Source organism: Zea mays, chromosome 4, assembly GCF_902167145.1.
Source record: "Zea mays cultivar B73 chromosome 4, Zm-B73-REFERENCE-NAM-5.0, whole genome shotgun sequence".
In the NCBI taxonomy this organism is placed as follows: Eukaryota; Viridiplantae; Streptophyta; class Magnoliopsida; order Poales; family Poaceae; genus Zea; species Zea mays.
Genome location: NC_050099.1, coordinates 188,895,329 through 188,905,075, shown reverse-complemented (window position 1 = coordinate 188,905,075; position 9,747 = coordinate 188,895,329).

Below are 9,747 nucleotides of genomic sequence, written 5' to 3'. Positions count from 1 at the left end.
CAAGTTTGGGATGAAGGATGCCAAACCCATCAAGACACCCATGGGAACTAATGGGCATCTCGACCTCGACACGGGAGGTAAGTCCGTGGATCAAAAGGTATACCGGTCGATGATTGGTTCATTGCTTTATTTATGTGCATCTCGACCGGACATTATGCTTTCCGTTTGCATGTGTGCAAGATTCCAATCCGACCCTAAGGAATCACACCTTACGGCCGTAAAACGAATCTTGAGATATCTGGCTTATACTCCTAAGTTTGGGCTTTGGTACCCTAGGGGATCCACATTTGATTTAATTGGTTATTCGGATGCCGACTGGGCGGGGTGCAAAATCAATAGGAAGAGCACATCGGGGACTTGCCAGTTCTTGGGAAGATCCTTGGTGTCTTGGGCTTCAAAGAAGCAAAATTCGGTCGCTCTTTCCACCGCCGAAGCCGAGTACATTGCCGCAGGACATTGTTGCGCGCAATTGCTTTGGATGAGGCAAACCCTGCGGGACTACGGTTACAAATTAACCAAAGTCCCTTTGCTATGTGATAATGAGAGTGCAATTAAAATGGCCGACAATCCCGTCGAGCATAGCCGCACTAAGCACATAGCCATTCGGTATCATTTTCTTAGGGATCACCAACAAAAGGGGGATATCGAGATTTCTTACATTAATACTAAAGATCAATTAGCCGATATCTTTACCAAGCCACTTGATGAACAATCTTTTACCAGACTTAGGCATGAGCTCAATATTCTTGATTCTAGAAATTTCTTTTGCTAGCTTGCACACATAGCTCATTTAAATACCTTTGATCATATCTCTTTTATATGCTATGACTAATGTGTTTTCAAGTTGATTTCAAACCAAGTCATAGGTATATTGAAAGGGAATTGGAGTCTTCGGCGAAGACAAAGGCTTCCACTCCGTAACTCATGCTTCGCCATCACTCCGAGCAACTCTCTCTTCTTCAGGGGAGAAATGAGCATCAAGGAAAAGGACTTCATCCTTGGGGGAGAAAGTAAAAGCTCAAACGCAAAAGGACTTCGTCTTTGGTATAATCTTAACTCACTTATTTATGACCAAAGGGGAAGATTGCACTTCTAGGACTCTAATGATTCCGTTTTTGGCGATTCATGCCAAAAAGGGGGAGAAATGAGCCCAAAGCAAAAGGACCGCACCACCACCACCAAATTCAAAAACTTAGTGCTTTCCAAAAGTCTTTATCATTTGGTATCCTATTGTGTTCAAAAGAGGGAGAAAGTAGTATTTCAAAAATGGTATATCAAAACCCTCTTGAACACTAAGAGGTGGATCTCTTTTAGGGGGAGTTTTGTTTAGTCAAAGGAAAAGCATTTGAAACAGGGGGAGGAAATTTCAAATCTTGAAAATGCTTTTTGCAAACTCTTATTTATTTACCTTGACTATTTGCAAAAGATCTATGAAATGGATTTACAAAAAGGTTTTGCAAAAACAAAACATGTGGTGCAAACGTGGTCCAAAATGTTATATAAGAAAGAAACATTCCTTGCATATCTTGTAAGTAGTTATATTGGCTCAACTCCAAGTAACCTTTGCACTTACATTATGTAAACTAGTTCAATTATGCACTTCTATATTTGCTTTGGTTTGTGTTGGCATCAATCACCAAAAAGGGGGAGATTGAAAGGGAATTAGGCTTACACCTAGTTCCTAAATAATTTTGGTGGTTGAATTGCCCAACACAAATCTTTGGACTAACTAGTTTGTTCTAGTGTATAAGTTATACAGGTGTCAAAGGTTCACAACATAGCCAATAAAATGACCAAGTGTTGGGTTCAACAAAAGGGCAAAGGGCCAACCGTAGGCCCTCTGGTCTGGGCACACCGGACTGTCCGGTGTGCCACCGGACAGTGTCCGGTGCACCACCGGACAGTGTCCGGTGCACCAGGGGACTCCAGCTCGAACTCGCCACCTTCGGGAATTTCCAGGGGCTCTCGCGCTATAATTCACCGGACTGTCCGGTGTACACCGGACAGTGTCCGGTGCGCCATGGAGAAGCGGCCTCAGGAACTCTTCAGCTTCGGGAAAAGCCAACGGCTCGTCCGCTATAATTCACCGGACATGTCCGGTGTGCACCGGACTGTCCGGTGTGACTCCAGCGCAACGGCTATCCCGCGCCAACGGCTACCTGCAGAGGCATTAAATGCGCCGCAGCGCGCGCAGACGTCAGGTTTGCCCATACTGGCGCACCGGACAATGAACAGGAGCTGTCCGGTGCGCCACCGGACATCAAGGGTGGCCCACAAGTCAGAACTCCAACGGTCAGATTCCAACGGCACTGATGACGTGGCAGGGGCACCGGACATGTCCGGTGTGCACCGGACTGTCCGGTGCGCCATCGAGCAGACTGGCTCCCCAACGGCCACATTTGGTGGTTGGGGCTATAAATACCCCAACCACCCCACATTCATTGCCATCCAAGTTTTCCCACTTCTCAACCACTTACAAGAGCTAGGCATTCAATTCTAGACACATACAAAGAGATCAAATCCTCTCCAATTCCACTCAAGCCTTTAGTGACTAGCGAGAGAGATTTGCCGTGTTCTTTTGAGCTCTTGCGCTTGGATCGCATTCTTTCTTTCTCTTGTGCTCTTGTAATCAACACTCAATTGTAACCGAGGCAAGAGGCACCGATTGTGTGGTGGCCCTTGCGGGGAAGTTTTGTTCCCGGTTGATTGAGAAGAAGGAAAGCTCACTCGGTCCGAGGGACCGTTTGAGAGAGGGAAGGGTTGAAAGAGACCCGGCCTTTGTGGCCTCCTCAACGGGGAGTAGGTTTGCGAGAACCGAACCTCGGTAAAACAAATCCGCGTGTCACTCTCCTTATTTGCTTGCGATTTGTTTTGCGCCCTCTCTCGCGGACTCGTTGATATTTCTAACGCTAACCCCGGCTTGTAGTTGTGATTATTTTTCTAAATTTCAGTTTCGCCCTATTCACCCCCCCCTCTAGGCGACTATCACCATCTACGAGCCGCAGCCCGTTGCACTCAAGGCAACAAGCAGCAGGGAGGCGCTAACAAGCAAGGTGGCACAAGTTGAGGCTGTCGGGCTAAACAAAGATGAGATGGCTCTAATCATCAAGCGTTTCAAGACCGCACTAAAAGGACGCAAGGAGTATCCCAACAAGAGCAAAGCAAAGGGAAAGCGCTCCTGCTTCAAATGCGGTAAGACTGGTCACTTTATTGCAAACTGTCCTGATAATGATAGTGACCAGGGACAAGAAAAGAGCGGGAAGAGGGAGAAGAAGAAGGCCTACAAGAAGGCGAAGGGCGAGGCGCATCTTGGCAAAGAATGGGATTCAGAATGCTCTTCCTCCGACTCCGACAACGAAGGACTTGCTGCCTCAGCCTTCAACAAGTCCTATTTCTTCCCCAACGAACGCCATACTTGCCTCATGGCAAAAGAGAAAAAGGTAAGCGTTCGAAAAACCCCTAAGTATACTACTTCAAGCGATGATGATTCTAGTGATGATGAAGTAGATTATACCGATTTATTTAAGGGTTTAGATGGAGCAAAAGTAGATAAAATTAATGAGTTAATTGATGCTTTAAATGAAAAGGATAGACTTTTAGAAAAGCAAGAGGATATTCTATATGAAGAGCATGATAAGTTTGTTAGTGTGCAAAAATCTCTTGCTTTAGAGGTTTAAAGGAATGAAATGCTATCTTCTGAATTATCTGCTTGTCATGAAACTGTGTCTAGCTTAAAAAGTGTTAATGATGATTTAAATGCTAAGCTAGAAGTAGCTAATAAATCTAGTTCATGTGTGGAACATGTTGTAATTTGCAATAGATGCAAGGATCTTGATATTAATGCTTGTAATGAACATCTTGCATCCATTACTAAATTAAATGATGAAGTGGTAAGTCTTAATGCTCAACTTAAGACTTGGAAGATAGATTTTGATACATTAAAGTTTGCTAGGGATGCCTACACAATTGGTAGACACCCCTCAATTAAGGATGGACTTGGCTTTCGAAAGGAAGCCAAGAACTTAACAAGCCAAAGGGCTCCCATTCCCAACTAGAAGAAAGGGAAGGCCCCTATGGCTAGTAGTAATCAAAAGAATCATGCTTTCATGTATAATAGGAAAATTGCTAGTCATAATAGGAGATATGATCATGATGCCTATGATTCACATGCTATGTTTGCTTCAAGTTCTAATTTTAATGGTAGGCCTAGGAGAAATTTTGTGTCTCATGCTCCTAAGAAAATGTGTAGTAAACCTACCACTGTCTTTCATGCTTGCAACACTATGTTTGTACTTTCATGTAAAAATGAAAACGTGGTTGCTAGAAAACTGGGATCCAAATGCAAGGGAGATAAGACTTGTATTTGGGTTCCAAAGGCTATTGTGACTAACCTTGTAGGACCCAACAAGAGTTGGGTACCTAAAACCCAAGTGTAAATTGCCTTGCAGGTTTATGCATCTGGGGGCTCAAGCTGGATTATCGACAGCGGATGCACAAACCACATGACGGGGGAGAAGAAGATGTTCACCTCCTACGTCAAGAACAAAGATTCCCAGGACACGATTATTTTTGGAGATGGGAACCAAGGCAAGGTTAAAGGCTTGGGAAAGATAGCCATCACAAACGAGCATTCCATATCCAATGTATTCTTAGTAGGGTCATTAGGATATAATCTCCTGTCTGTAAGTCAATTGTGCCACATGGGCTACAATTGCTTGTTTACAAATGTTGATGTTTCTGTCTTTAGAAGGAGTGATGGTTCATTAGCATTTAAGGGTGTATTAGACGACAAACTCTACTTAGTTGATTTTTCGAAAGAGGAGGCCGATCTAGATGCATGCTTAATAGCTAAGACTAGCATGGGCTAGTTGTTGGGATGAAGAACCTTCATAAACTTCTAAAGGGAGAACATGTGTTAGGACTAACCAATGTCTGCTTCGAAAAAGATAGACCTTGTGCAGCTTGTCAAGCAGGGAAATAGGTGGGAAGCACTCATCACAACAAGAATGTGATGCCTACATCAAGACCACTAGAGCTTCTCCATATGGACCTCTTCGGACCCATCGCCTACCTTAGCATCGGGAGAAGTAAGTATGGTTTAGTAATTGTTGATGATTTTCCCCGCTTCACTTGGGTATTCTTTTTGCAGGATAAATCAGAAACCCAAGGGATCCTAAAGCACTTTCTAAGGAGGGCTCAAAACGAGTTTGAGCTCAAGGTGAAAAAGATAAGAAGCAACAATGGGTCCGAGTTCAAGAATCTACAAGTGGAGGAGTACCTTGAGGAGGAAGGCATCAAGCACGAGTTCTCCACTCCCTACACACCATAGCAAAATGGTGTGGTAGAGAGGAAGAACAGGACGCTTATCGACATGGCGAGGACGATGCTTGGATAGTTCAAGACGCCTGAGCGGTTTTGGTCGGAAGCTGTGAACACAGCTTGCCACGCCATAAACCGGCTCTACCTTCATCGCCTCCTTAAGAAGACCTCGTATGAACTTCTTACCGGTAACAAACCCAACGTCTCATACTTTCGTATATTTGGGAGCAAATGTTACATTCTAGTGAAGAAAGGTAGAAATTCTAAATTTCCTCCCAAAGCTGTAGAAGGGTTTTTACTAGGGTATGACTTAAATACAAGGGCGTATAGAGTCTTCAACAAATCATCGGGTTTGGTTGAAGTCTCTAGCGACGTTGTATTTGATGAGACTAATGGCTCTCCAAGAGAGCAAGTAGATCTCGATGATGTAGATGAAGATGATGTTCCAATGGCCGCAATACGTACCATGGCTATTGGAGATGTGCGACCACAGGAACAACAAGAGCAAGATCAACCTTCTTCCTCCATGATGGTGCATTCCCCAACTCAAGATGATGAACAGGTTCCTCAAGAAGAGGCGTGTGATCAAGGGGGTCACAAGAAGAACCAGCTATGGAGGAAGAAGCACCACAGGCCCCTCCAACTCAAGTCTGAGCGACGATCCAACGGAATCACCCCGTTGACCAGATTCTGGGTGACATAAGCAAGGGAGTAACTACTCGCTCAAGATTAGCTAACTTTTGTGAGCATTACTCGTTTGTCTCTTCTATTGAGCCTTTCAGGGTAGAAGAGGCCTTGCAGGATCCGGACTGGGTGTTGGCCATGCAGGAGGAGCTCAACAACTTCAAGAGAAATGAAGTTTGGAGCGTGGTGCCACGTCCAAAGAAAAACGTTGTGGGAACCAAGTGGGTATTCCGCAATAAGCAAGACGAGCACAGGGTGGTGACAAGAAACAAGGCTCGACTTGTGGCAAAAGGTTATGCCCAAGTTGCAGGTTTGGATTTCGAGGAGACTTTTCCTCCTGTGGCTAGGCTAGAGTCTATTCGCATTCTATTAGCCTGGTGTCTTGGAGTTCTAAGAAACAAACCTCCGTTGCCCTATCCACCGCTGAGACCGAGTATTTGCCGCAGGACAGTGTTGCGCACAACTACTTTAGATGAGGCAAACCCTCCGAGACTTTGGCTACAATCTGAGCAAAGTCCCACTCCTATGTGACAATGAGAGTGCAATCCGCATGGCGGATAATCTTGTTGAACACAGCCGCACTAAGCACATAGACATCCGGCATCACTTTTTGAGAGACCACTAGCAAAAGGGAGATATCGAAGTGTTCTATATTAGCATCGAGGACCAGCTAGCCGATATCTTTACCAAGCCTTTAGATGAGAAAACCTTTTGCAGGCTGCGAAGTGAGCTAAATATCTTAGATTCGCGTAACTTGGATTGATTTATAGCATACATGTGTTTTATGCCTTTGATCATGTTACATTTATGCAATTTGTTGCTTACTCTTGGTGCTCAAGTTGTGCAAGGGATCCCCGGACCTCACAAGTCCATGTGTAAATGATGCACACATCTAGGGGGATAAGTGCTACAACTTGACCCTTTGAAGACTAACCTTTGTGTTTAAGTTTACTTAATATAGTCTCAAAGGTGAATTGAAAGGGAAAGGTGAACTTGGACCATGCAAAGACTTCCACTACACTCCGGTATTCGTGTACTTACCTCCAAGTTCATTCTTATGATCTTATTGCCTTTTTGCTCTTAATTGACATTTTTGGTGAGGCAATGGGGTTAAAGGGCCAAAAATGATCCCGTTTTGGTGCTTAATGCCAAAGGGGGAGAAATTAAGGCCAGAGCAAATGGATCAGCTACCACTTGAGAGTTTTGAAAAGAGTAGAGTTAGAACTCTTGAGTTGTCAAAAATACTCTTATTGCAAAAATTGGTCTCTTGCGGGGAGAATTTATAATTATGGGAAAAGGGGGGAGTTTTTGGCACTTGATCAAATTTTCCATTAGAATATCTCTCCTGTGCCTAAAACAAGTGTGTTTGACTTAGAGATAGGAAAATGAATTTGATTTGCAAAAAAACAAACCAAGTGGTGGCAAAGAATGATCCAAATATGCCAAATTAGAGTAAAAAACAATTTGGTCTTCAATTTGAACCGATGTTGCATGTTGAAAGTCGCCTAAAGGGGGGTGAATAGGCAAATCTGAAATTTATAAAGTTTAAGCACAACTACAAGACGGGGTTAGCGTTAGAAATATAATCGAGTCTGAAAGAGATGGAAAACAAATCAACAAAGAAATAAAGCGGATGACACGGTGATTTGTTTTACCGAGGTTCGGTTCTTGCAAACCTACTCCCCGTTGAGGTGGTCACTAAGACCGGGTCTCTTTCAACCTTTTCCCTCTCTCAAACGGTCACTTAGACCGAGTGAGCTTCCTTCCTTGATTTCTCGGGTCACTTAGACCCCGCAAGGACCACCACACAATTGGTGTCTCTTGCTTTGCTTACAAGGCTTTGAGAGTAAGAATGAGAGAAAGAAGAAAGGCCAACCAAGCAACAAGAACAACAAAAGAACACAAGTCGATCTTCTCACAAGTCCTAAAAACTAGAGTTGAATTGTGGACTTTGATTCGATCGGTGGCTTTGATTTGTGTCTTGGAGTGTTGTGTATTGCTCTTGTATTGAATGAGGAGTAGTGAATGCTTGGATGCCTTGAAGAGTGGTGGTTGGGGTATTTATAGCACCAACCAACAAAATGACCGTTGGGGAAGGCTGCTGTCGTATGGCGCACCGGACAGTCCGGTGCGCCAGCCACGTCACCCAACCGTTAGGGTTCGACCGTTGGAGCTTCTGACATGTGGGCCACCGGACAGTCCGGTGGTGCACCAGACAGGTCCTGTTCACTGTCTGGTGCGCCATTTGCGCCTGCTCTGACTTCTGCGCGCGCAGTCCACACACTGTAGCTCACTGTTCACCTTTTGTAGACGACCGTTGGCGCTGTTTAGCCGTTACTCCGCAGGCGCACCGGACAGTCCGGTGCTACACCGGACAGTCCGATGAATTATAGCGGAGTGGCTCCCAGAATTCCTGAAGCTAGCAAGTTTGAGATGATCCACCCTGGTGCACCGGACACTGTCCGGTGGTGCACCGGACGGTCCGGTGCGCCATACCAGGGCAGCCTTCGGTTGTCTTTTGCTCTTTTTTATTTGAACCCTTTCTTGGACTTTTTATTGGTTTGTGTTGAACCTTTGGCACCTGTAGAACTTATAATCTAGAGCAAACTAGTTAGTCTAATTATTTGTGTTGGGCAATTCAACCACCAAAATCATTTAGGAAAAGGTGTAAGCCTATTTCCCTTTCAATCTCCCCCTTTTTGGTGATTGATGCCAACACAAACCAAAGAAAATATATAAGTGCAGAATTTGAACTAGTTTACATGATGAAAGTGCAAAGGTTACTTGGAATTAAAGCAATATACATTTCATAAGATATGCATGGATGCTTTCTTCTATTTAACATTTTGGACCACACTTGCACCACTTGTTTTGTTTTTTTGCAAATGTTTTGGAAATTCTTTTTCAAAGTCTTTTGCAAATAGTCAAGGGTGTATGAATAAGATTTTGAGAAGCATTTTCAAGATTGTGAAATTTTCTCCCCCTATTTCAAATGCTTTTCCTTTGACTAAACAAAACTCTCCCTCAATAAAATTCTCCTCTTAGTGTTCAAGAGGGTTTTAATTATAATTTTGAAAGGGGTCATACCAATTTGAAATTATATCAACCCTAAGATATCAATTGAAAAACTTCTTTAATACAAATTGAAAGAACACATTTTTTTGAAATTGGTGGTGGTGCGGTCCTTTTGCTTTGGGCTAATACTTTCTCCCCCTTTAGCATGAATCGCCAAAAACGGATACTTGTGAGTGAAATATAAGCCCTTTTTCAAACTTTCTCCCCCTTTGGTAAATAAAATAGGAGTGAATATTATACCAAATTGGGAGCGGTGCGGAGTGACAGCGAAGGATGAACAATTTGATGGAGTGGAGTGGAAGCCTTGTCTTCGCCGAAGAACTCCATTTCCCTTTCAATCTATGACTTAGTATGAAATACTCTTGAAAACCACATTAGTCATAACACATGAAAGAGATATGATCAAAGGTATAAATGAGCTATGTGTGCAAACTATCAATCAAAATTCCTAGAATCAAGAATATTTAGCTCATGCCTAAGTTTGGTAAAGGTTTTCTCATCTAGTGGCTTGGTAAAGATATCGGCTAATTGTTCTTTGGTGCTAACATATGCAATCTCGATATCCCCCCGTTGTTGGTGACCCCTTAAAAAGTGATACCGAATGGCTATGTGCTTAGTGCGGCTGTGCTCAACGGGATTATCCGCCATGCGGATTGCACTCTCATTATC